The sequence below is a fragment of the Acomys minous genome (assembly GCF_964271855.1).
Source record: "Acomys minous genome assembly, chromosome: 4".
In the NCBI taxonomy this organism is placed as follows: Eukaryota; Metazoa; Chordata; class Mammalia; order Rodentia; family Muridae; genus Acomys; species Acomys minous.
Genome location: NC_140486.1, coordinates 115066930 through 115094064, shown reverse-complemented (window position 1 = coordinate 115094064; position 27135 = coordinate 115066930). Strand labels below are relative to the sequence as shown.

General features: G+C 46.6%; 1 protein-coding gene across 19 annotated transcripts in view; it reads right to left on the bottom strand.

Annotated features, from left to right (window-relative positions):
* Positions 1-27135, bottom strand: part of LRRFIP1 (LRR binding FLII interacting protein 1) — a 126621-nt gene that overhangs the window by 81988 nt on the left and 17498 nt on the right. The window contains exon 1 of one of the 19 annotated variants that reach the window (XM_084778598.1): positions 2102-2250. The exons of the other annotated variants lie outside the window; for them this stretch is intronic. The gene's annotated coding sequence lies outside the window, so the exon portion shown is untranslated. Of the gene's footprint in view, positions 1-2101; positions 2251-27135 lie in introns of those variants that run through there. 19 annotated transcript variants of the gene reach the window in all.

Below are 27135 nucleotides of genomic sequence, written 5' to 3'. Positions count from 1 at the left end.
GAAGTGAGAACAAGGCTGCTGCGGGAAGTAATTTGGAACTCCCACGTGTAATGGCCAAGGAGCAAGCCAAGACAGAGAAGGGGTAGTTAAACAGAAAACAGGGGTGTCTCCTGGAAGCAAAGAGAACAAAGTCGAGAAAGCCTTTAATCTGCAACTAGAAAACAATGATTATTGCATTCGGTTGTTTGAGCCTGGGAGAAAGGCAGGACTAGAGGGAGGGGCTGGAGCATGAGAGATTTATTTATTGGCTCCTAGGATTTTTTAATTATTTTATGTAATGAGTGCTTTGGCTACATGGATGTCTGAGCCAAAAGAGGGTGTCAGATTTCCTCATACTAGAGTTATGGATGGCCGTGATCCACCATGTATTGTACTGGGGAAACAAATCCACATCCTCTGAAAGAGAAGTCAGTGCTTTTAACTGCTGAGCCATCTCTCCATCTCCTGACACACACACACACACACACACACACACATATATATATATATTTTTTTTTTTAAAGGATGGAAAAGACTTGAGTCCGTTTGAAAGCTGAGAGCGAGACGAGAGAGAGAGAGAGAGAGAGAGAGAGAGAGAGAGAGAGAGAGAGGCTACCCACAGAAGGACAGGAGGGAAGGGATAGGCCCAGAGGCTGCCAGGCCTGGGGTGGGGGTGAAGTTGTTAAGAGAGCCCAAGTGGTCAGGGGCAGTGGGAGGGAGAGACAATGCTAGGCAAGGCTGGGGCAGGATGAAGGTCAGGAGGTCAGAAATAGAAGAGTCATCAAGGATCAGAAGTAGCCAGCGGGGTCACCCCATTGTTAGCAGTGGGAGACAGAATCCTTTCTGGGGAGCTTCAAGTCCACCAAGTTCCATGGGAGATAATTTTCAAACCATTTCACTCTGAGCTCACCCCCCCCCAAAGTGTGTGGGAGAACTGGTGCCCCCTGAAGCCAGGCCACAGCCATCACAGAAATGCCTCTCTTTCACTGTAAGACCCAAATATCCAATAAACACCTCCAAAGAAAATCATTTCTGTTTTTCAATCGTGTAATGTACCGAGAATACCAACCAACGATTTTCTAAAACTGTGGAAAACAACTCAACTCAACGCTCTGTATTTCTCTCCTGTATAGGCATGACCTCTAAAAAACATCCCAATCCCATTAGATCAAGCTGACAGCAAAGGAAAAAACAGTTATCTTTGCTCAAATAGACCATACAAGGTATTTTGACCACAATAAACAGTGACACGGGAAGACAAAGCTTTCCTGCCCAAGGTCAGTTCATCAGATGACAGACTGCCCAAGGACAAGAAGTAAATTAAAGACTCGTAGCTGGAATAGCAAACATCAATTTCAAAATATCAAACAAAAAAAGTAATAGGAGTTTTTCCACATACTATTTACTTTGCCTCAGCGGCCCTGCCCACGAGTTTAATGTTCTGGAAAATATGTAACCTATCTTTAAAAATCAGGCTAGGGAGTCACCCTTTACCACCTGAGATATCAAGAAGCCAACGAGGCTGCGCGTGTGACTGATCGTCACTCTCAGAGAGAAGCAGAGGGATGTAGGATCTTATGCATAATCTGACTTTATAGGGTTACCCATAGCAACCAAGGAGAGCGAAGGGTCCTGAAGATGAAGTCAAAGGCTTTACAAAGAAAAAAACGAGCCGGGCGTGGTGGCGCACGCCTTTAATCCCAGCCCTCGGGAGGCAGATGCAGGTGGATCAACTTGAGTTTGCGGCAAGCCTGGTCTACAAAGGGAGTTCCAGGACAGCCAAGGCTACGCAGAGAAACCTTGTCTCGAAAAACAAACAAACAAAAAACCAAAAAACCAAAAAAAGAAAAAACAAAGAAAAACGAAAAAGAGAAAGAAAATAAGCTAGTAGCCTTCAGCTGAAGGCCCTCACACCTAAACTAGTACCCCAAAATCTACCCAAGTGAACTCCCCCCAAAGGAAAACAGACTAAAGCCACTTCAGCAGACCCCTAAGACTATAGACTCACACTCAGATCCATGAGGGTACCTCTTGCACTCCAGCCCTGAAATGATAGTTCACACGAGTCAAGACTACCAGACTACAGACTACAGAAAACTGCCAGATCTCGCTTGACTTGTACCTTTCCGGCTCCTGCGGACTGGATGTCTGTCGAGAAGACTTAGCGCAGAGGGGAAACACCTCACCATTGGAAGCTGATGGCTTTAGGTGAGACTCCAGAGCTCTTGGACAGGGAACAGCATCTGGAGAGGCATGCTTGGCACGGGAGTGGAAATTCTGGAAAAACTGGAGATCAAATAGCCACCCTGACCACGTCACCTTCATGCTCACCGGGGCAGCTGCCTTTGCATAATGGAAGGGCGTGGCCCTGAGCCCACAGGAGAGTTTCCAAATGGAGGAACTCCTCTGACCATCTTGTCTAACTGCAGCTATTTAGAGTATGAGACACCCCCGCCCCCTCTGCAGCAGCAGCACATACGTGTTGCATGGGTGTTAGGTTCTGGGGGAGGTCAGCCCAAATACAGCGCTGGCTTTCTCAGGGTCAACCTTAGTGACATTTGGGGGGGGGGGTCAAATGATTTGTTGTTGTTGTTGTTGTTGTTGTTGTTGTTGTTGTTGGAGGCTAGCTAGTGCAGTATCCTTGCTCTCAGCAAAGGCCAGCAGTCCAGCCCAGTGCATCAGCCCAGACTGTCTCAAGATATTGCCGGTTGACTACTGCCAGTTCAGAACCCCTGCCTTGAGGAGAACCATATTTACTTCCAGACACTCACAGCCTGGGAGGACATTGGCTACAGAGGTACCAGGGTCCCACCAATCATATTGGAGAGGGTGGAAAAAGGCAAGAACACATAGTTAACATCTGCTCTTCTATCCTACCTGGAGAATGAACTCAAACGCCAAGCTGCTGTCAGGAAGAGACAGAAAGCCAGCACTGAGAACCCAGCAAGAGGTGGCTTGGGAAGGGAGCTGAGAACTGAGATTTCTGAAGTCAGTGCGGCCATGCGGAAGTGAAGGGTGCGATCCCACAAGTGGGCTGCTAGAGAGAATATGAAAGCGAGGAGTCCAAAAATTGGGCTTAGCTTCCTGGCACCTGAGGCAAGGTCTGACTGGAGAACTGCGGCTGAGCAGTCAGTCCTGCACCCTAACAGAGAATCTGGGGTGCCTACAAACTTCCTGCCATCAGGCTTGGAGGTCCTGTTCTGAGAGACGCTGCTAACCACGCGGGGCTGCCAGGAGCACCACACAGAGCAGGAGCCGGTGCACACAGGCACTGCTCAACTCCTAGTTCGGATGTTTGGCACACACACATTTTTTCCTGCCAGATAGTCCCTCCGGAGTCACAGAGCGCATTCAGGTTAGCGAGGTCCGGCGACAAGACCAGTGTGACCCCAGTCAGCCTGGACGTGATTGAAAGCATCTGTGGGCATTTGGGGGCTCTTGGGGGAGCTCTAGCTCCTTTTAGGGCAGCTGCCATTCTTCAAGCCCAGAATGCTGGCGCTGCCTTGGGCTACTTTCCAGAGCCAAGCTTCTGGTGTCTCAGGTTCTGGACAAGTGCGTTATGACTGACAATGTCTGCAAACAACGACCGGCCTAAAGGAAATACGGAATAAACAGCAGGCTGCCCCAGTACATGCAGAAACATGAGCTGTGACTCCTTCAGACATTGGTAGGAGGCTCTTTTTACAGGTCCTCATGCCCAGGAAATTGAACTTCATCCGGGAAGCCATAAAGGGACCACTGAAAATGCCTGAATAAAGGCAGGAAAAGATTTTGTTTGGACAGAGCATAATTGCCACACCACAGTTGAAAACCGCCCTGCGTGCTCTTTTCCAGACATGTACGTCTTGGCTGAGTAATTCTTCTAGATTAAGTTGAGAGTCTGTTTGTTAAGCTTTAGAGCAACCCTCTCTCTGAGCTGGGGCTTTATTTTCCAGTTTGTTATATTTATAAAGTGTTCAGCGATGGGTTAATAGTATTAACATGGGGTTTTCTCACTGAGGAGGACTATTTCGAGTTCTAGTGCTATGGCTTCAAAGCTGCTGGGATCCCAACCTTTTTTCCTTAAGTGACAATCTACAGTTAGGGACAAGGAGGACACAGTGGCTTTGAGAGCTAGTGCCTGCACTGTAATAAGGCAGGACAAGACTCGGAGCTGTTAGAACTTAAACAGCACCTAAAATTGCTGGCCTGGCAGATAGAGAGTAGCGCTGCTAGGCTCCCAAAAGGAACAAATTACACGTCTCTCAACGCCCTCTTGCTGAAAGGTGGAAGACCTAATTTTGAACAATAAAAGATAAACAGATGAGGCAACTTGGAAACAGCCATCCTTAACTCAGGGAGTCCCTCCCCGCCCCCCCCCCTTTTTTTTTTTTTTTTTTGGTTTTTCGAGACAGGGTTTCTCTGTATTAGCCTTGGCTGTCCTGCACTTGCTTTGGAGAGCAGGCTGGCCTCGAACTCACAGCGATCCACCTACCTCTGCCTCTCAAGTGCTGGGATTAAAAGCGTGAGCCACCGCGCCCAGCCAGGGAGTCACTCTTAAGAGTTGAAATTAGGACACCACTGTGCTCTGTGGAGAGGCAACCTGGACCATCACAACGTGCATAGATCCTGGGGTTACCATGACCTGGTGGAAGTCCTCCAGCTCTGGGCAGGTTATGTGACCTCACTGTGTGCCCCAGTTCCCTTGTCTGTAAAATGGTTAGAATAATAGTATTTAGTGCATAGGGTTTATAAGGACTACATGAGTTGTTATAAGCACATCGAGGCCAGTTGTCTGGGTCAATCTGCATTCATTGTGTCAGCCACAACTTACAAAGGATGTGGTAGTCACCTGTGTCCCAGACAAACCTGAACCGCATTCCTGCCACACCCAGCGAGGCTCGTGTCTGGCCCATAGCTCAGACCCCCAGACTGGGGAAGCCCTGGTACCCGTAGTCCTGTAAACTTGTGAAATACACATATCTTCAGCATCAGCTGGAGACGAGGTTCCAGGCTCCAGTGGACTAACCGCAGTGCTTTTCTAGAGCGAGGCCTGACCTTTGTGCTGGTTACCTCAGTAAGTACGCACCCTATTTCCTTGTTGCGAAGCAATCTCGAAGGCCACTCACGGACTTCACCAGCCAGATACGGGAGTCAAGACTAAGTTTCTAAAGAATGCAGTTGGGTAACAGGAGCTCATGACTTCCCCTTTTGGGTGAAGAGACCCTCCCACAGCCGAGATGGTTGTGTGCATATGTGTGCGTGTCAGTGCATATGTGTATGTAGCAGGCCAAAGTTCACATCTGGTACTTTCCTCCATCACTTTCTCCCTCACTCACGAGTGAGGCAGGGTCTCTCAGTGAACCCCAAGATGGAAGACTCAGCTAGTGGAGCCAAGAAGCGTTTCCTGGGGATGCCTTGGTTCTACAGGGCTGCAGAGCACCTGGATCACAGGTGGGCCACCACACCCACCTGGCTCTTACAGGAGTACCAGAGAGCTACACCCTGGTCTGCATGCTTGCTAGGCAACTGTTTTATCCACTGACCCATCTCCCTAGCCTGGCAGAGGTTTTCAAAAGGGAGGAGGTGGTTACTGAAAGATACAATCATTTCAGAATGAAAACACTCAATTCTTCAACTCTAATGGCCTATAATTATTTAAACACACATCACATGTTTTGAGTTGAGTATCTTAGATCCATGGCTAACTTAAAACACATTTGTTACTATTATTAGGTGTGTTCATATAGGCATAAGGTTATTGTGCAATTCAAACGATGATTTCTGTACACAACAGCCCCCCCCCCATATGTGGTTGCAGTCCTTGTTCTAAGAATCTTCTGTCTCAGTGTTGTGTAAATACTGCTCTCCAACTGCCCCATATTATGCCAATAAAGCAGATTACAGCCAGTCACTGAGCAGGGGGGAAAAATAGGGCTGGACTTCCTGCCAGCCTGGGGAGGAGGAGTTAGAAGAGAAGCAGGGGACTCAGCCATGGGAAGAGGTCCAGGGGATGTCACAAGAGAGGAGCTGGAGCAAGAAAGCAATAACGTGCAAGTATCTCTGAGATTTACTCTGGAGGAAACCAGATTAGCTTGGAGGGTTAAGAATAGAGTAATAACTGCTCAGTTAATGTACTGGGAATCCTGTTAAAATAATATGACAGAGTCTCAATTATTTGTGTGATAGCCGGGTTAAGAGAGAAACGGAGAAACAAACACAATTTTATGGAAATAACTTTAACGTGCTCATGTGCACGTCAGGATGCTCATGCCAGAGGACAGCTGTAGAATGAGCTTCTGTCTTTCACTGTGGGTTTTGGGAACTGAACTCAGGTTATCGGATTTGCACGGCAAGTGCTTTGTCTCAATGCCCAACTCTTTAATAGTGTTTTGGGTTTTTTTGTTTTGTTTTGTTTTGTTTTGTTTTTTTGTTACTTTCTAACTTTAGAATATCCAGGATGAGTTAAAAAAAAAAAAAGGCATGGGCAGAGAGAAAACAGAAGGAAGGGAGGAGGCAGGTGAGAGATGTGTGCTTCAGGCTTAACGATATCAGATACTGTATAATGGCAGGGAACCCACATTAAATGTCAAAGAAATCACATTAAATGCAAAAGCTGTAGATCGGAGTGATCCACAGATAGACGAAGAATAGCTGACCCATATGGCGGAATACATTCAGCCTTAGAACAGAAGGGAACTCTAACAGCCTGGGTCCCATTGGTGGTCAGTCACAGGGCAGAACCGCACTGTGCCGGCAGAAGCTGGGAGAAGAGAAAACAGGAAGCCGATGTTTAAGTTGCACAAGAAAATACACAGTTATGATGGTAATTTTTTGTTGTGCATATCTTACCACAATTTAAGTAATATTTTTTTTTTGAGACAAGGTTTCTCTTGTAGTCCTGGCTGTCCTGGACTCACTTTGTAGACTAGGCTGGCCTCGAACTCACAGAGATCTGCCTGCTTCTGCCTCCCGAGTGCTGGGATTAAAGGCGTGCGCCACCACGCCCGGTTAATAATAGTTTTTTATTAGTAATTAGTAATTCAATGAGAGACCCTGTCTCAAAGGAATATGACATAGATAGAGCAACACACACACACACACACACATACACACACACACACACACAGCAATGGTGTTTGTAGTAAGACTCTGATAAGATGCAAAGTGTCCTCTCTTGTTTATGTAACCTCACAAAGAGAGGAAGAGGCAAGCCAGGCAAGGTTTCCCCTAGGACATAGAAGTGGCTGGTGGAAGTTGCAACTGACTCCAGATGAAACAGCCACGCAAAAATTAAAACAACAACAAAAACAACCCTAGGAAATCTGTGTAGGGAGTTCTCAGAGAGCACAGGCAGCCAACCTCTCATTTTAAAAATCACCCCTACCCTCAGCTCTGGACATTTTATCCCCCAAAGTAGAGAATCATTAATGACTCCATGTGCATAATTAGGCCACCACCAGGGAAATAACAGCCAACTGGGCCTGGCCTGCTGGTGTGATATATTCACAACTGCCGATTTAACTTGAACGGCAGGGCTGAGCATGGAAGACCCCCCTCCCTTACCTAGTTTGTGCCAGACAGTGAGCTGTAGCTCCAGACAGGGGAAGATAATACTGTCAACACTGCCTTCTTTCCTTATCAGCGGTGGGCTGGGGCAGGAGTGCTGTGTAAACACGAGGACATAAGTTCAAATCCCAGAACCAACATTAAAAACCCTGGTAAGGCTGTGTGGGAGCCTGTAATTCAATGAGAGACCCTGTCTCAAAGGAATATGACATAGATAGAGCAACACACACTCACACACAGAGCAAGGGTGTTTGTGATAAGACTCTGATAGGATGCAAAGTGCTTAAGAAAGTGTTGAGTGTAAGAACACTATTATATTTACACGAGGACATAAAAAATAGGGGAAAATGAGCCATGGCATCTTTGTGCTATAATGATACAGGGATTCTCTCTCTCTCTCTCCCTCTCTCTCTCTCTCTTTCCTTTCTCCCTCCCCCTCTCTCTTCCTCTCCTTCTCTCCACCCCCTGTTTCTTGGGGGGGGGGAGGATTAATATTTTCCTTATAATATCTTCTGATTGTGACTTCCTCTCTTATCTCCTCTCAGGTCCTCCCCACCTCTACAACTCCATGCCATCTTTCTCTCTCTCTTTAGAAAATAAACAAGCAACAAATAAACAAACAAAACAACAGATCAGAAAAAAAAAAACCAAAAAAACCACACCTACCCCCCAAAACCCAAAGCCCATAAAACCACAAAATTAGACATCATAATACACAAGGAAAAGATGATGAAGTGAGGGGGGGGGGAAGAGCCCAAAACAAAGCAGTATGAGACAAAACATCTGCAAAAATCCCCCGGAGTTGGTTTTGCGTTGGCCACCTGCTTTTGGCACTGGACCTCCCTTAAGTGTCATTTGTATCCAACGAGGCTTCATTACAGGCCTCGCTGTCAATTGGAGAGAGCTTCTTGGCTGAGGGTGAGTGCCCTGCAGCACTGGGACCCTGCCTAGCTTGACCTCAGGCCGCCTCTGTGCATGCTGCCATGGTCTCTGGGAATTCATATGTGTGTCAGTCCTGTTGCATCTGGAAGACAGTTCCTTGGTGTCCTCCATGCCCTCTGGCTCTTGTCCCCCAGATGTCCCTGGGGGGAGGGGTTTAATGAAGACTGTAGAAGTCATTTTATTACCCTTTCTTTCTGATGTTTTTCCATGACTGTGTACTGGTTTTTTTGTGTTTTGTTTGTTTGTTTGTTTTTGTTTTTTTTATTTTAAAAGAGGACATACTACAAGGTCCATTTTCCTCAGTCTTGTTCATAGCTGGCTGCCAAGGCTACACAGAGAAACCCTGTCTCGAACAACAAAACAAAAACAAAACAAAAATATAAAGAAAAGAAAGACAATTTTAAAATGGAAGAAAAATCCTCTTCTGTTTCTAGGGGCCTTCAAAGGTTCTCTGGGAGAAAAAGAGAAAAACAAACCTAGCCTAGGAAACTGCAATTAATTAATTAGACTGCAACTCTTTTTAGTGCTTGCCTAGTTCTGTCTGTGTTAGGGATCCTTCCCGCTTGCTAGGGAGGCATGAACCCTTTTCAGAATAATGTTCTTACAAACCAAAACAGTGCTACACCCACATCAGACTTTTGGCAAACATACTTGCGAAGTGTGACACTTGCTAAGTGTATCTTTTTAAAATCCTGACACAGTATAACAGCCACTGTCTAGTCAGCACAAGAAAGCCCTGGGGGTATTTTTAACAAAGTAAGCAGGTGCGGGCAGCTGGGCTGCCCAAGGCAAAAGGCCCCAAGGAACACAGAGGCAGTGTTTTGGAAACAGCTATGGCTGAAGACAACGCCTGAGTGACTGGGCCCCAGGAGCTTGGAGTGGACCCAGGCTCTGAGTAAGAACTCCAACAAGTCTTGGTGAAGCTGTGAGTGGGAGCATGGAAAACACTAGAAAGGCTACCAGCTGCTGCCCATTGCTAGAGCAATGCTGTGAGAAATAGGAAGCAGTAAGGAAGGGTGTGCCGGGCAATTCTTTTCTGCCCTCTAGCGTCAGGTTAGCAGAGCTCTCCAGATGAGGCTGAGCCTGCAAGGAGGCTGCCCAGGGCTCAGAGGAGGGAGGGTTTGGACAGGACTAAGTGGCCCGAGCTGACTTCAACAAATATACTGACTCCTGATACATGCCAGCAATCTCCCTGGTAACATTGTCACCAACAAATGATGTCACAAAACCTGAAGTGACAAGATCATATACACTTCTAACGGCCTGCCTTTTTCATTGACTGGAAACTCAGTATCAGAGCTCTCTGAAAATCTATCCGAAAATCCTGGGTGGCATCTCAGACCTGAGGTGAAATCTTTCAAGACGTCAAATGCACTCTTCAGTCTTTTAAATTTTGCTTTTAAGAGCATTTAATTTAGTGGCCACCTGTTGCTGCTGACTGACACTTGTAACCCCAGCACTAAAAGCTGAGGTAGGAGGATTGCCAGGCAACAAGTTGATGGCCAGCTTGGACTACCAAGTGGATTCACTCTACGTCAACCTGGGACACAAAGTGTGAGATCATGTCTCAAAAATCAAAATAAGAATAATCATGAGTGATTATTGCAAAATAGTGCCTTTCTGCTCCGCTCCTAGTTGACGTACTGATTACTCCCTTGCGAGCTGCTTAGAAAGGCCTTTCTACATTCTTCGCAGCATGCCTGTTTCTGTCCACTTTTGTAGAAGGCAGCAAGAGGCGCACTTGCATCCCAGCCAGCTCTGGTGGGAGCACTTCAGAGGCCTTGGGCTCTGCAGAGGATTTTCCTATACCCCTCTTGCTCCCTGGACTCCCACGGCTGTAGTGTTTTGAATATGGCCTGGACCAGAGGATCTCAACCTTCCTAATGCTACAACCTTTTTAAAAATACACTTCCTCATGTTGTGGTGACCCTGAACCATAAAATTAACCTTGTTGCTACTTTGTAACTGCAATTTTGCAACTGTTGGAAATCAGAATTGGGGTGCAGGGTATCTGATATGTGACTTCTGTGAAATGGTTTTCCAATCCACAGGTTGAGAACCACTGGTCTAGATGGTACTGAGCACTGGATCTGCTTTCCTGATCTTAAATTCTCTGAGCTTCAGCAACTGCCAGCTGGATATCTCGGCCTGGCCTGGAAGACCCAAGACCACACAGGTCCTAAGCAAGCTCCCTGCCCCCCGACTCCCAAGTCTTCCTACTCTACTTCTTCTCTTGGGGGTGGGGTAGTACCACCACCCAGCACCAACTCAGAAGGCTTTGGGTAGCTACTCTATGCTGCTTCTCACCCTGGGGAGAGGCTGTGCAGTGGCAACGGCAGAGGCTTGGCTTTGTCAGGAGTGTGGAGATGACACCTGTGGCTGGTACAACTCAGAGGTCACAGGTCATGGGACATGCAGCAGATATGGACACTCTCCCAGAGCAGCTCCCCCATGAACACCACACCACCAATAGCCCATAGCCAATGTCTTATCTCAGGTATCAGCGCATCTGCTCAGAATGACTGATGTACTCCCATACTGCAGTGGAATGGTTCAATTTTTCAATGAATAAATATGGACAATGCTGCCATAAATACTGCCACATATCACACTGCATGTCAAGGATGGATAGAACCGTGACATTGAGACCAGGTAAACAAGAAAACCAAGAAAAGCTGCTGAACGTCTGGTATCTGCGCCTCTGGTTAGGTAGGAAGTGAGGTGTGAGGAAGCCAAGGAAGCACAATTTCCTTGTCATCAAGACAACCTCCTATGACTAACTATCCTTGACACTGCACTTAGGCTGTTCTGAAACAAAGTCACCGGATGCTCTCTCATTTGATGGGCACCATGCTCCAAGGAAGGGTCTGTGTCCATGACAAGATGGCTCATATAATGTGCTTTGTGGTTTTGATCTTCCCTGTGAACTTTTCAAGAGGATTATGGGAAGAAATACCCTAAATGGAAGATCTAATCTATCATTATTTAGGAAGGGAAAGAGTTATCTTACTCTATGAACATTCTACTTGCCTCATAAATATTCATAAAACTTCTTTTGGTGCCTGCCCCAAGCCTGATCACCTGAGTTCCATCCCTGGGATCGCAGCACATCGGAGGAAAAAAACTGACTCTTAAAGGGTGTTCTTTGACTTCCCTAGGCACACTATGGTATGCACGCGCGCGCACACACACACACACACATACACACACATACACTAAATAAATAAATAAATAAATAAATAAATAAATTCTTTTAAGTCCACAACACAAAATCCTGTTCCCCAGGCTTTGGGTCAGACTCCTCCGATCTCTCTCTGGAGTGGACTATCACTTTGCTAAACAGACTTGTGCTTCATCTTTGTGTTTCTCAGCCAAATGCCTTCCTTTGAAAAGACAAGAGCTAGCCAGGCATGGTGACACGTGCCTCTAATCCCAGCACTCTGTGCATTTGAGGCCAGCCTGGTCTACAAAAGTGAGTCCAGAATAGCCAAAGCTACCCAAAGAAACCCTGTCTCGAAAAACAAAACAAAACAAAAAACAAAAAAGAGCTAAGCAGACACATTCACTGAGTAACTAATAGTCAAGACACCCACCTACGAAGTGTTGGGGAGTGGGTGGCCGGTGAGCAGCTCCCCCCTGCATCACTGTGGAGTTTGCCTTGCTGTGCTGAGTTCTGCTGGGGCTGCCCATCACTGTCCCAGGGGCTCTCAGACCCTGGCGGAGAAGTCTACAATGGCTACTAGTGGTGACTTCATGGAGAGCGAAGCTGTAGGTTTTTCCTTTTCCACAATAACTTATAAAAAGTCAGTCATATCTGTATGACAGAAGATCTACTCATAGCGGGGAACTTGGTGACAGACTAAGGCGTTTGTGTCAGAGTCATTTACTGCAGAGATGCGGTCCCACCCTCACTGTTTCACACAGTGAGTGTAACCACAGTGTGTCAATCAGTCTGCCTCTAATCCAAGAGTTTGAAGACTTCCCTTTTTTCCTTTTATTGAAAATAGATTTTCCCCACATATTATATCCTTATTACAATTTTGCCTCCCTTTATTCCTCCCAGCTCCTATCCATCCAGATCCACCTCCTTTCTGTCTCTCATTAGAAAACAAACAGGCAGCCAGGCATGGTGGCGCATGCCTGTAATTCCAGCTCTCTGAGAAGCAGAGGCAGGTGGATCTCTGTGAGTTTGAGGCCAGTCTGGTCTACAAAGTGAGTCCAGGACAGCCAAGGCTACACAGAGAAACCCTGCCACTAAAAGAGAAAGAAGAAGAAGAAGAAGAAGAAGAAGAAGAGGAGGAGGAGGAGGAGGAGGAGGAAGACAAACAGACTTCTGTGGGATTATAATATAATATAATATATAATATAATATAATATAATATAATATAATATAATAATATACTATGAGACAACAAAAACTAATGTATTGGAACTGGGAAAAAACAAACAAACAAACAGAAGGAAAAAAGCCGAAGAGAAAGCACAAGATACAGAGACCTACCTACTCATTTGCTCACTCAGGGATCCCATAAAACAAACAAACAAACAAACAAACAATCAGGAAGCCATAATTTATATGCAAAAGACCTGTAGGATAAGAAGAGAGAAGAAACACATATATTAAATAAAACAAAATAAAAATAATCAAATAAAAGTTAAAAAGGAAGAGCCCTGACATGAATTACAAGACGAGGAACCTCCAAAGATGCCCCTGAGTTCATTTTCTGCAAGCCGTCTAACTGCTGGGCATGCAGCCTGCCCTTAAAGGTAGTCTGTTTCTCCAAAGACTCCTTGGAGGAATCTAAGTTTTCATTTGCAAGTGAGTATCAATTAGAGATTGCTTTGGGGTTAGGACTGGGGCCTGTGTCCATCTCTCCTTTTAGCTTTAGGACCCCAGCTACTGCAGCCCTGTGCAACAGCCCTCTGCATGCTGAGGGCTGCTCCATCTCTGGAGCACTTCCCTTTTATTGTGGAAGGATTTCATCATGTTTTATGGAGAACTGAAAACCTGAAGCTCTTTATTAAAGACACTGAGCCTCAACATCTTGGTGGCAAAACTTTTTTTGTTTTGTTTTGTTGTGTTTTTTCGAGACAGGGTTTCACTGTATAGCCTTGGTTGTCTTGGACTCGCTTTGTAGACCAGGCTGGCCTCGAACTCACAGCTATCCACCCGCCTTTACCTCCCGAGTGCTGGGAATAAAGGCGTGCGCCACCACGCCTGGCTCTTGGTGATGAAACTTTAAGGCACAAAGTAGATGACTGACAGATTATGATTGGAGTCTGATTTGAGGGGACATCTAAAAACAGGTGGCTTCCGCTTCTTGAGGGTTGACATCTGTAGCTGTTCTCAGATCTCCACACACACTTACAACACACACACACACACACATCCACACACACACACATCCACACACACACACATCCACACATTGTCTGGGTGACTTATTAATAACAGCAACTGTTTGTAGGCCAGAAGTCCGATGCCAAGGTACACACATGCTCAGTGTTTAGGAAGGACCCTGTGGTGATCTGAATAAAAGTGGCCCCCAAGGACTCATGGGAGTGGTGGCATTATTAGAGGTGTGGGCTTGTTGGGGGAAGTGTGTCACTGCAAATGGGCTTTGAGGTTTCAGACGCTCAACCTAGACCCAGTGGCTCACTCATTCTTCCTGCTGTCTGCTGATGCAGATGTAGAACTCTCAGCTCCTTCTCCAGCACCATGTCTGCCTGCATGCTGCCATGGTTCCCACCATGACGACAATGGACTGACCCTCTGAACTGTAAGCCAACCCCAGCGAAATGTTTTCCTTTATAATAGTTACCATGGTCACGGTGTCTCTTTGCAGCAATAGAGACCCTAACTAAGACAGGCCTGTTTGTGGTTTATAGACGGGGCTCCCCACGGTGTCCTCACGTCGTGGGGGTGGCTGAACAATCTCTCCCCTGAGCCTCTAATCCCCTCATGAAGATCCCGCCCTCATACCCAATGAGAAGATTCCACCTCTGCACACAGTCCCTTCTCAGGTTAGGGCTTCAGTGTGGACTCTGAAGGACACAGACATTCAAACCGAGTGACCCTTTCCCCCCCCCCTCTATCCCGCAGACCAGCCACACTCTTTAGTTACCATGTGCTAAAGCCCCAAAGTGCTAATCATTTTAGTTAAATGGGTTCTAGTTCTTAATGTTAACCAAGGCATTGTAACGCAGAGAAAATAGGTTTCACTATAAATATAGCCAGGTCGAGAACAGAGTGGCAGCCTGTCCCAGTTACAGGTCGTATTAATGGATTTTTCTGTGGAACAAAACATTTCAGGTCAGTCTGTGACATTATGCCATATATCTTCAAATCCCAAAAGGAAAAAAAAAAATTTTATCTAGTAGTTGGACCCGAGACTACAGGCAACTGTGTGTTGCTATGTGGTTGTTGGGAATCCAACCCAGGCCCTCTGGAAGAGCAGCCAGTGCTCTTAACTCCTGAGACATCTCTCTAGCCCTGATATTTTAATAAACGTAATAAATCTTGTACCTTTTCAATGTACCAGAAACAAAAGCATCCATATAATATCAGCAAAGCCAAAATGTTTAAATGACAGCCCAGTGTGGTGGCGAACACCTTTAATCCCAGCACACAGGAGGCAAAGGCAGGCAGATCGATGTGAGTTCGAGGCCAGCCTGATCTACAAAGTGAATCCAGGACAGCCAAGGCTATACAGAGAAACCCTGTCTCAAAAACCAAGCCAAACCAAACAAAACAAAAATGTTCAAATGACTTACAGTCTGTATTTCATTCCTCCTGGTAAAATAACTCTTGACTTCAAAAGAAAATGTTCTCGCTATACCCCAGAGGAGTTATATCCGCAACACGGATTTGCTTGCACAGTTTAATTTCTTTTGAGCCACGTAGGACATTTAAAGTGCACAATAAACATTGGTACCAAAACCCAATCCTTTGAAAAAAAATGCATTTAGGCCAGATATGTGTGACATGAGGTGAAAGAGCACCCCACCCCTTACCACCCCACCTCTCACTCCTTCTGTATTCTTGGTTACAAAGAACAGGTTCAGGGAGTTGAGGCTCAAAATGAAACAGAACACCCACAATAACAAACCAAACGTCTTATTGAGTGAATAAACTTCACACCGGAAGCCAAGTGTTCCCAGCGGAGACAATGAGAGCAGAAGGCGATCCTGGGGGTGTGAGGACTCTTGTGGGGCTGCTGGCCTTGCTCATTTGAAGCCTAGTGCTTCCTACTTGCATAAAGCAATACTTTTTTCTTTTTATTTATTTATTTATTTATTATGTATACAGTGTTCTGCCTGCATGTACACCTGCATGCCAGAAGAGGGCACCAGATCTCTGTGAGCCACCATGTGGTTACTGGGAATTGAACTCAGGACCTTTGGAAGAGCATGCAGCCAGTCTCTTAACCTCTGAGCCATTTTTTCCAGACCCTTGTTTTTCTTTCTTAATTCATTGGAGGGTTAGTATCTTTAGGTATTGTTTTCCTTTTGTTTGTATAATTGGGTTTTAATCAACACCAGCTTACCGTGTTGCTTTACACTGAAAAAACAGAATACCTTAAGGTTGTGTGTGTGTGTATGGTGTGTGTGTGTGTGGGGGGGGAGGAATTAACCAGATGCCGCTTAGGACTCAGCTGTGAGGGGTTTTAGAGTCATATGTGTTTGAGACAACCTGCAGGTGACAATTTATCCACAAATATAAACCCTCTCTGTTAGAAAGCCTCTAGGGTTTCCTTCAAAAAAAGCAAACACAAATGATTGTACTTCCTGGTATTTGACTGTGATCTACCCAGGACTGGGGTGTAGGCTTATGATCTCACCTACTTGGGAGCCTGACGCATGAAGACTGTTACGTTTAAGGTCTTCCTGGGCCACTCAGCAAGGCCCTGTGTGATAATTGATCTTTACTGTTAAATTATCTGGATCTGGAACCACCTGGGAGACACACCTCTGGGGATGCCTACCCAGAGAGGCTCAACTGAGGAGGGACCTAACCTGAATGCCACGGCACCATCCCATGGGCTGAGGCCCTGCATGAATATAAAGGAGAAAAGAAGCCATCTGAGTACCACTATTCATTTATCTCACTGGCTACAGAAACAACGAACAAGTACTCTATGCCCCTAACGCCAAGCCTATCTGCCATGTTGGGCTATACTCTCAAACTGTGAGCCAAAAATAACACCTTTCTTACTTAAGTCAGTTTTGTCATGTCATTTGTGTCATGCCAACAGGGAAAATAAACAAATATCCACTTTGAAGATGTGAGCTGTCAGTCTCCCGCTCCTGCGGTCATGTGACCATGCTTCCTGACCACAGCAAACTCATCCCCTGGGAAAGAACCATAAGCCAAAATAAACCTTTCCTTGTGTATGTTGCATTTGGTCTTGGGGTTTTACCAAAGCAGCCGAGAAATCACTAGAACAGCAGTTGGTCCTAGGAAGTGGGCTATTGCTGTGAAGAACCTGACCATGGTGTGTTTTGAAGGAACCTGGGAGACTTTGAGGTTTAGGATAGAAACACGATTGAATGCTGTAAGCCAGGAGCCTGGAACGACAGCCATGCTGAGACTGTGGACGGCAGAGGCCAGCTTGACAGGGTTCAGAAGAAGCAAGGATTTTAACGGCCACTGAATTAGAGGCCACTCCTATGATATTGTGGCAAAGAGTCTGGCTGTCTTTTGTCCATGCCCTGAGAACTTGTCTGAGACCAAATTTTAATGTGCTAACTCCTTTAACAGAAGAAACCTGGAAATGGCAGAGTGGCATTATTGTCAGAGTAGAACGAAAAAAGAACAAGGAGGGCAGGAAGAACTAGGAAATGTACAGCACGGAGAGGAAGAAGCACTGGGAAGTTTAATGTTACAGGCAAGGCTGTGGTCGAAGAGGATCTGTGGCTGTGAGAGATCCCCACAGTAAGGAGAGGTCCGCTCTGCACTGCGACGAAGCGAATGCTGCCCTCAGGGCAGGCCCTGCCCGGCTAGCTCCAAATTTTGAAAGGCAGCTAGTTTTCTGCTCCTAGAAAGAAGCTGACTAAAATCCGGGCTGCCAATGAGATTCAAAAGGGCCAGGCTCCCAATCTGGTAGTGTCACCCACATGGTGCTGGCTTTAGAGGCATGGAGGATACAAGAGGGGAGGGTAATGGATTCTTCCCCCAGCTTCACAGGACCACTGGGGTCAGGAAGTGGACGGCAGGGGAGTCTCCACCATGTGAAGGCTCTGAGAGGGCAGGAGACCCTGAAAGGCCACCGAGAGAAGCTGTAAAAGTGAGCTGGGGTTGCAGTGGAGATGCTAAGGCATAGAAATGCCGGGGGGGGGGGGAGAGAGAGGGGGGGAGGGAGGGAGGGAGGGAGGGAGAGAGAGAGAGAGAGAGAGAGAGAAGGAGGAGGAGGAGGAGGAGGAGGAGGAGGAAGAGGAGGAGGAGGCGTGGAGAGGCAGAGAAACAGTGAAGTGTTTTAGACAAAGGAGCCACCATAATGCTCATTTGGAGTTTTCCCTGCTGCGCTTGCTTAGGCGCAGTGTTTCCTCACCGAGCCCCATTCCTCCCCTTGGGATGGTAATGTATAGCCTGGGCCACTGTATGTTGGAAGTCGCCTGCCTTTTGATTCCCAGGCAGTTACAGTTGAGGGACTGCTTCGAGTTTCGGAAAAGATCATGGATTTTTAGACAGTGTTGAGTCTGTGAAGACTGTGAGGACTTTTTGGTTGGTTTTGGTTTTCAGCGTAGGGCTTCTCTGTGTAGCCCTAGCTGTCCTGGAACTCGCTCTGTAGACCAGGCTAGTCTCAACCTCAGAGATTCGCCTGCCTCTGCCTCCTGAGTGCTGGGATTTCAGGTGTGTGCCACCATGCCCAGCTATATGGGGACTTTTTGAAGTTGAAAGAAATGTATTTTGTATTATGATATGGGCACAAGCCTATATGTCCCCTATAGGCTCAGCTATATGAACTCTTGGTCCCCAGTTGGTAGTGCTGTTTTGGGAGGTAGAAGGCACAGTCACTGTAGGAAGTACATCACTGGGGGCAGAATTTGAGTGTTTATTGTCTCGCTCTTTCCCCCTTCTCTGCTTTGTTTTTATAATTTGAAAGTTTGAGCTCTCACTTCCTGTCATGGGCACCATGCCTGCTGCTCGCTGCCCCGCCTTCCTGCCATGATGGACTCTTCTCTCTCTCTGACCATAAGACAACATAAACTCATTCGTCTATAAATCGCTTTTAGCCCTGTTATTTTATCACAGCAGCAGAAAGTAACCGATACAGCCGACATGCGCTTCAGTGGTAGAACTCTGTCTAAATGTGTAATGTGTGGGGTTCAGGCCCTAGTGTGGCTCAATCAAGCACTCACATACAATGAAAGACTGCTTCTGGCTGTGGTGGCCTGGAGTGGTCATCCTTGAATAGGTCCAAGCCCAAGGGTCACCAAGCTGAACACACCTTGCCCAAATTCAAGAGGCTAAAAGAGGACACAGTGAGACCCTGAGCTCCTAGCTCAGTGACTCTGGGGAGGGCGGGTCTCAAAGGCCTCAAGGGTCATGTCCCCAAATAGTGACTCATACTATAAAATAATGGCCAACACTTTAAAGTGCCAAACACCCTTAACATTTAAGAAAAGTTACTCATAAACACTGAAAACCATCCAATTACATATCTGAAGAACATAGAAATTATGACCAACACACTGTTCCGCTATTTGTGGCCTAATGTGTTGTCTTAAGCCATCACCCGGGCTAAGATTCGACTTCCACTGTGCCAGCTGTTCCTCCACTAAGTTCCTGGATGACTGAGTTGTGTTGTCATGGGCCTATGAGTCATTTCCTCTGTGAACAAGACTGGCCTTGGAGTTAAAGAACACCAGCACCAGCAGACCAGAACGAGGCTCCAAGGCAGAGCCTGGAAGACCTGATGTGACGCACGTTCAGTTCTGCCTGGAGATCTGTGGGTCACAGGGTGGGCAGAAGTCTCTGGAAACTCTCAGGCAGGACGCAAGCCTCCTGAATGCCAGTTTTCAAACAGGAAATAGGATGGAGATAACGACGTTTTAAGATGCCCTCCAGTTCCAACTCACAGTGAGCGCTTCCCTTAAATCGGGCAAGCATTTAGCACAGGCCCCATTCTGAGATGAGCAGGTGGCCTGTGACCATTTTTCTCTCTCCTGTGCTAGGGCTCAAACCTTGTGCATGAGGGGCAAGCTCTCTACCAACTGAGCCACATCCCTTGCCTGGAATGCTTTTAATTTCTTTCTCTCTTTTTAAATGTGTGTGTGTGTGTGTGTGTGTGTGTGTGTGTGTGTGTGTGTGTGTGTGTACGCCCTCAAAACCCAGAGGCATCAGATTCCCCTGCAGCAGGCAGTTGTGAGGCTTCACACAGATGCCAGGAACTAAACTTGGGTCCTTTGCAAAGACAGTGTGTGCTCTTAACTGATGAACCATCTTTCCAATCTTCAAGGGATGCTTTTTATTTTTATTTTTATTTTATTTTTTATTTTTTTTTAAAGATTTATTATTTATTTATTATCATGTATACAGTGCTCTGCCTACATGTACACCTTCAGGCCAGAAGAGGGCATCAGATCACATTATAGATGGTTGTGAGCCACCATGTGGTTGCTGGGAACTGAACTCAGGACGTCTGGAAGAACAATCAGTGCCCTTAACCTCTAAACCATCTCTCCAGCCCCCGCTTTTTTTTAAAGTAATTTGTTTATTTAAAAATTTTATGTGCATTGGTGTTTTGCCTACATGTATGTCTGTGTAAGGATGTCAAATTATGGAGTTACAGACAGTTGTGAGCTGCCATGTGGGTGCTGGCATTTGAATCTGGGTCCTCTGGAAGAACAGTCGGTATTCTTAACCACTGAACTATCTTTCTAGCCTGTTGCAATTAATTTACCAGTATGGCCTAATAGTGTTTATTATTAGGCCTATCATTATTACTACGGCAGTATTTTTTAACCTGTTAGCAATCAGTCAAGCCACAGACACCGGTTATATTTTAAAATAGCCTTAGTTAACCTGGGGCAGGGTAAATATTAATCCCCTAAACCCCCAATCCCATGCCATCTGCTTCTAATAATTTATATCAAGCTACCTCCCATCCATATCCATATCTCATAAGCTTGCTAATGTTCTTCATCTGGGCCAAATCCTCCATCCACTCTGGCCACGTGCTTCTCCTCCACCTAACCCATGGTGGCCTTCATTCTTTGCCCTCTTCTCCTCCAGGTCTCCCCCAGCCTGGGAACCTTAGCCATGCCTATCCCATTTGTCCTGCCCATGTATCATGGCCGTTTATTGGTCAAATAGGTTAGGCTCTTAGGCAAGGTACAGGTGGGCAGAGACAGGAAGCAGTAATCAGCATCAAAATACACCAGACCAACCTCCAACACCAGCCTCCACAGAGTGCTTTTTAATAGGCTACCTTTGAGGAAGTCACGCAGCAGGCAACAGCTGCCCGCTTCCAGCACTCAGCATATTCCTCTGTCCCCTTCAACCAGGTCAGCCTCAGCCACACCCTTGGAAAGCAGCCCCTATTAACTGCCACCATCCCCAGTGGCGGCAACCCAGGCTGAGTGACAAAAATCCAAAGGAAGGAGTCTGACGTTATAAATGACTTTAGACGCCCAGGCCGACTCAGAGCTATTTCTAGAGAGGCATTTCTTGAGATCGATCCTCTGCGGAGGACCCATTTGGGAGGGTGGTGGGGGAGGAGGGGGCGGTCAATACACTGCGTGTTCCTGCTCCTTGAGATTTGGTCTAGGAAATGAGAGCCCAGGCCAGCCCTGAGTGACAGGCCAGGTCAGGGAGTCAGGCTTCCCTCCAGGTCTCCTCTATGGCTGTTGATCCAACAGTGAGCACATGTGGCAGGGCTGGGTGCAAGGTCGCCTGCTGGAATACTGTCAATGACCCCTACTGGGAAAGCCATGAGTAGAGAAGAGTCACTTAGGGAGCCGGCACGGTTGTGGTCACCTGGTCTACACTAAAAATGCCTCCATGTTGTAAAACTGCATTAGTCTGGTATGGAGCAGGACACCCCCACCCCCCGCAATGACCACAAGTGCAGTACCCCATTTCATGGTAAACCAAGCAGTCCTCCCCTTAGGGGAGGGTGCAGACGCAGACGAAAAGGAATTGGAATACATGAGGGTGAGCGGCTTTCAGAGGCATAACCTGCCAACTGTACCCATCTTCAAGGATGTAATCCAAGAACTTCCAGTAAATCCAAGGCCGTGCACCACCCAACAGTGACGAGCCAGGCCGGGTGACAAAATCCAAAAGGATGGGGCTGAAGTGACAAATGGCTCTAAAGTCTAAGGCCGACTCAGAGCTATTTCTAGAGAGCCACGTCCTCTGCAGAGGCCCCAGTCGGGGAGTGGGCACGCTGCCCGGTCCTGTCCACTGCACACAGAGGTATAACACACCAACCATTAGCAACCCCTCCGCTTTGAGCGTCCAATTCAAGGACTTTTGGTAAATTCATAGCAGTGCCGCCTCTCGATGGCCTAATTCCGGACAACTTCATCTCCCCAAAGACCACAGTTTTAGGGGCTGCTCTGAGCAATGTCTATGGCCAGCCCACTCTCAGGAGTCATTTCAGCTGAAAAGTTACATGGGTTGTTTCTGCAGCTTCAAAATTTGAGGGGAAGGAGCAGCCTTCTTTCCACAGCTGCACTAAGTCTAGTAAGAAAGACACTACGCTTGTCTCCTGACCGGCTCGCTTCTTCACAGTCTTGCCCCTCTGTTCCTCCCTAAACAAAATTCTGATACCAACATCAACCCAAACAAACACCCTGCCTCCCAGACATGGTACAATGCTCTAATTCTCTGATTCTATGTCGTCGTCCTCCTCCTCCTCTTCTTCTTGTCCTTTGTTTTTTCAAGACAGGGTTTTACTGTGTAGCCCTGGCTGTCCTGGAACTCAATCTATAGACCAGTCTGGACTTAAACTCACAGAGACCTGCTTGCCTCTGCTTCCCCAGTGCTGGGATTAAAGGCCTATGCCATCACTGCCCAGCCTAGTTTTGTACGGTACAAGACAGAGTCTGAGTTCATCTTCCTGCACATGGACGCCCAGATTTGCCAACACCATTTATTAAAGAGACCATCTCCCTCGCCCCCTCCACCCCCATAGTGTGTCTTGGCATCTGCATCAAGTATCAGCGGACTGTGACTGCAGGAGCTTCCTCCTACATGCTCAGTTCTGTCCTGTCCTTCTGACCCATGGGTCTGGTTCTGTGCTAGTATCCTGCTACTGTGGTTACTGCAGCTTTTCTATAGGTTTTGGAATCAGATGGTGAGAACCTCCAGCTTTGTCTTTTTGCTCAAGATGCTGGCTTTCCTGTGACTTAGTGTGCATTTTAAGATTATTTTTCAATTGCTGGGGGAAAAACGCCACTGGAGTTTCGAGGGATATTGATTGCATTGACTTTGTGGATTGCTTCGGGTAGTTGATTTTTTAATTATATTGATTATTTTAAAAAAAAAACAAAAACTAGAGGTTTGTTTTGCTGGAGTAGTTTTCAGTGCTCGTAGATTAAAATAATCCACATTGGGGCTGGAGAAATGGCCCCAGCGTTTAAGAGCATTTGCTGCAAGAGGTAAAGGATTCAAATTCAGTTCCCAGTATCCATAGTGTGGCTCTCAACATCTATAACTCCAGTTTCAGGGGATTCAATGTCCTCTTCTGGCCTTCAGAGACACTGCATTCACATGCATTCAGGCAAAATACACACACACACACACACACACACATATCTTTAAAAAATATAATAGTTTTAAAAATCTGAAATTCTTTCCTCAATGTTTTATAGTTTTAAATATACAAATTTTTCCTTGCTTTAAAATTATTCCTAGGTAGTCTATGGCTTTGGGTAACAATTGTAAATGGGATTTTTGTCTTGATTTCCCCGTCAGGTAACTCCTTAAGTGGACACTGCTGAATAAATATCTCCTTGAAGCAGCCTTTGCAGAGGTGAGATCGAGAGAGTGTAAGTAAAGTAACTCTGCTTTCAAGCTGTTGAGGAAAATGTCTTTCTGTCCCAAACTCGCTTCAAGCAAATGCTCAGATGAGCTGAACTACAGGAGCCAGGCCTCCTTCAGGTGAGACGTCAACACTCGCACCTCATTCACCGGCCAAACCCTGGTTCACTTAACACTTCTCTCCCCTCTGTCCAACACTCAGGCCCCAGGGATCCATGTGGGCTGTGCCAGTGGAACCTTGCAACTTGGTTGCAACTTGCTAACCCTCCTGCTCACCTCTCACCCAGAGCCTCTTCCGGGGCCACTGTACAAGCCTCAGCACTGACCACACACACCTCCTATTCCTGTACCTTGCCTGGGCAAGTGCTATCTTCAGTGTAGCCAGAAGGTCATTGGAAAATTAAGAACTTTTTTTTTGGGGGGGGGGCTCTGTTTGTTTGTTTGTTTAATATTTATTTATTTATTATTATGTATACAGTGCTCTGCCTACATGTACACCTGCAGACCAGAAGAGGACACCAGGTCACATTATAGATGGTTGTGAGCCACTATGTGGTTGCTGGGAATTGAACTCAGGACCTCTGGAAGAGCAGTCAGTGCTCTTAACCTCTGAGCCATCTCTCCAGCCCCGCTCTGTTTGTTGAAGCTGGTCTTCCTTTGTAGTCCATGCTGGACTCAACCATGCTTCTGTAGCCTGGCTGGCCTTGGGCCCCCTTACCTCAGCCTCCCAAGTGCTGAGATTGTAAGGTTTGGCACAGGCATTGCCTAGGACTCACATTGTCTTTCTATGGCTCTGTTATGTTGTCGTCAGTGCATCTAGTCAACAATTTCTTTGGTGCTTGAGAGAAAGAACGGATAAAAGAACAAATAGGTAAGTAAAGAAAAGGACTGCTCATCCTGAGGGAGCAGCTTTGGCTGCTGAGGCCAGTGTAATATCAGCCTCCTGGGATGGTCTGCACTATGGCAGGGAGAGAGGACCCAAAGGATATTTTTTGTTTGTTTGTTTGTTTTTTGAGATGAATTTTCTCTGTGTAGCCTTGGCCAGACTCGCTGTGTAGAGCAGGTTGGCCTCGATTTACAGCAATCCGCCTGCCTCTGCCACCTTGAGTGCTGGGATTAAAGGCGTGTGTCACCACGCCCAGCAACCCAAAGGTTTAAGAATAAAATAAAAAAACAAAACTTGTGAGCATCCTTTGCAGTCTGCCACTGTCAACAGCTAGAAGAAATTGGCTTTTATTTTAGAAAACTACAAGAAAATCTAGAAGATGCCTGTGTCCTGGCACCTGCAGCCACTCTTGATGCTCAGTTATCTCCTTAGGCCCCACTTCCAAATGAAGCCAGAGGGCAGTTAGGAATGCAACAGGGATTTTTAGAGAGGGGGCACAAAATGTCACACCTCCATACTGTTCCTGGCTTTCTTGTATAAATTTAATGGATAGATCCCAGGGCCAGGAGCACATGCCACATGTCCCCCATTCTGTAGAGAAGTGCATATCCCCCACTTAGTAGAGAAGCACATGTCCCCCACTCTGTAGAGAAGTGCATGTCCCCCACTCAGTAGATAAGTGCATATCCCCCACTCAGTAGATAAGTGCATATCCCCCACTCAGTAGATAAGTGCATATCCCCCACTCAGTAGATAAGTGCATATCCTCCACTCAGTAGATAGGTGCATATCCCCCACTCAGTAGATAAATGCATATCCCCCACTCAGTAGATAGGTGCATATCCTCCACTCAGTAGATAAATGCATATCCCCCACTCAGTAGATAAATGCGTATCCCCCACTCAGTAGATAGGTGCATATCCTCCACTCAGTAGATAGGTACATATCCCCCACTCAGTAGATAAGTGCGTATCCCCCACTCAGTAGATAAGTACATATCCTCCACTCATTTGATAAGTGCATATCCCCTACTCATTTGATAAGTGCATATCCCCCACTCAGTAGATAAGTGCATATTCCCTACTCTGTGGAGAAGTGCATATCCTCCACTCACTAGATAGGTGCATATCCCCCATTCAGTACATAAGTGCATATTCCCTACTCTGTGGAGAAGTGCATATCCTCTACTCAGTAGATACAACTGCTTTGCCTTCTCTGTTATCCTATCTTCTGGAAATCTCTGCAGGGGAAAACTGAGCAGAGATAAAGGGAAGGGTGTCCAGTAAGCAAGGGCCAAGGCTGGGCCTAGGGGCTCCATTTTGAGCACTCCCAGAACCTGGTAGGCGTCTAGGCGCACTTTACAAGGGAAGACATGCAGTGTCTGCCATCCAAGTGTGCCCTGTCTGAGGGTGCCCTGCATCTGCTTGGCTCTCCCTCTCATCCACTGCTCACCATTATTTAGGAAAATTCCATGTTCCTTCTTTCCACAAGACTTTCCCTTAAGGTCTTTATTCACTGTTTTGTTTGTTTGTTTGTTGTTTTTGAGACAGGGTTTCTCTGTGTAGCCCTAGCTGTCCTAGAACTCACAGAGATCCACCTGCCTCTGCCTCCCTAATGCTGGGATTAAAAGTGTGCGCCATCACTGCCCAGCTTACTGTTTTTGATTTTAACTTTTTCAACATTTATTGTGTGTGTGCATGCATATGCACATGCTGTGAGAGCACATGAACGCATGCACACACCATGGCATGCCTGTGGAAATCAGGGGACAACTTGGAGTTGCTCCTTTACTTCTACCATGTGGGTTCTGGGAACTGAACCCAAACAGTCAGGTTTGACAGCAAGCGCCTTTACCTACTGAGCTATCCTGCCAGCCTGAGCTCTTTTTGTTTGTTTGTTTGTTTGTTTTTGAGACAGGCTTTCTCTGTGTAGCCCTGGCTGTTCTGGAACTCACTTTGTAGACCAGGCTGGCCTTGAACTCACAGAGATCCACCTACCCCTGCCTCCCTAATGCTGGGATTACAGGCATGTGCCACCATGCCCAGCTTTGCACTGGGCATTTAAAATTACATTAAATTTTTTTTTATTTGTCTGTTTGCTTGTAAGAGGGCATATGTGAGGATGGAGGGCAACTCGTAGGAGTCTATTCCCTCATGTGGGTCCTGGGGATAAAATTCAGATGATCAGGTTGAGTGGGACAGGTACCTTTCTTTGCCCACCGAGTCATTTCATTGTCTCTGGCTTTGTTTGTTTTGTTTTGGAGACGGGGGTCTCACTCTGTAACTCACCCACACAGCAAACTCACTAGAGAGCCCAGGCTGGCCCCAAATTCAGCAGAAATCCTCCTGCTGAGATTGCAATCATAGCACACTGTCTTTACTCATTTCAACAGCAAGAAGCAAGAAACAAAATTATTTACAAAAAAAATGCGTCCACTGAATGGCATTTATTAGAGCTGTGGCTTACAAAGGTGTTCACTCTCTCTCTCTGCCTTTGGGGCTCTTTTTCCACACTAGCTACCAAGAAGTGGCCGGATGCTGAGTGAGACTCTGGGGCTAGCACTTGCTTGGGAGCCCTGACTTCCATCCCCAGTGCTGCCAAGGGGAAAGCAGAGCCACTGCAACGGCACACTTGTGTTTTTGAGACCTGAGTGAGTAAATGAGTAGATTACGAAGTGACAATGAGGGAAGGTCAAGCCATTCGTCATTGTTTCCACTCATTACGTATGACCTTCATTCAAACAGTGACCCACTCCCACCCCTTGAAGAAGATGAAGTCAGCAGAATGG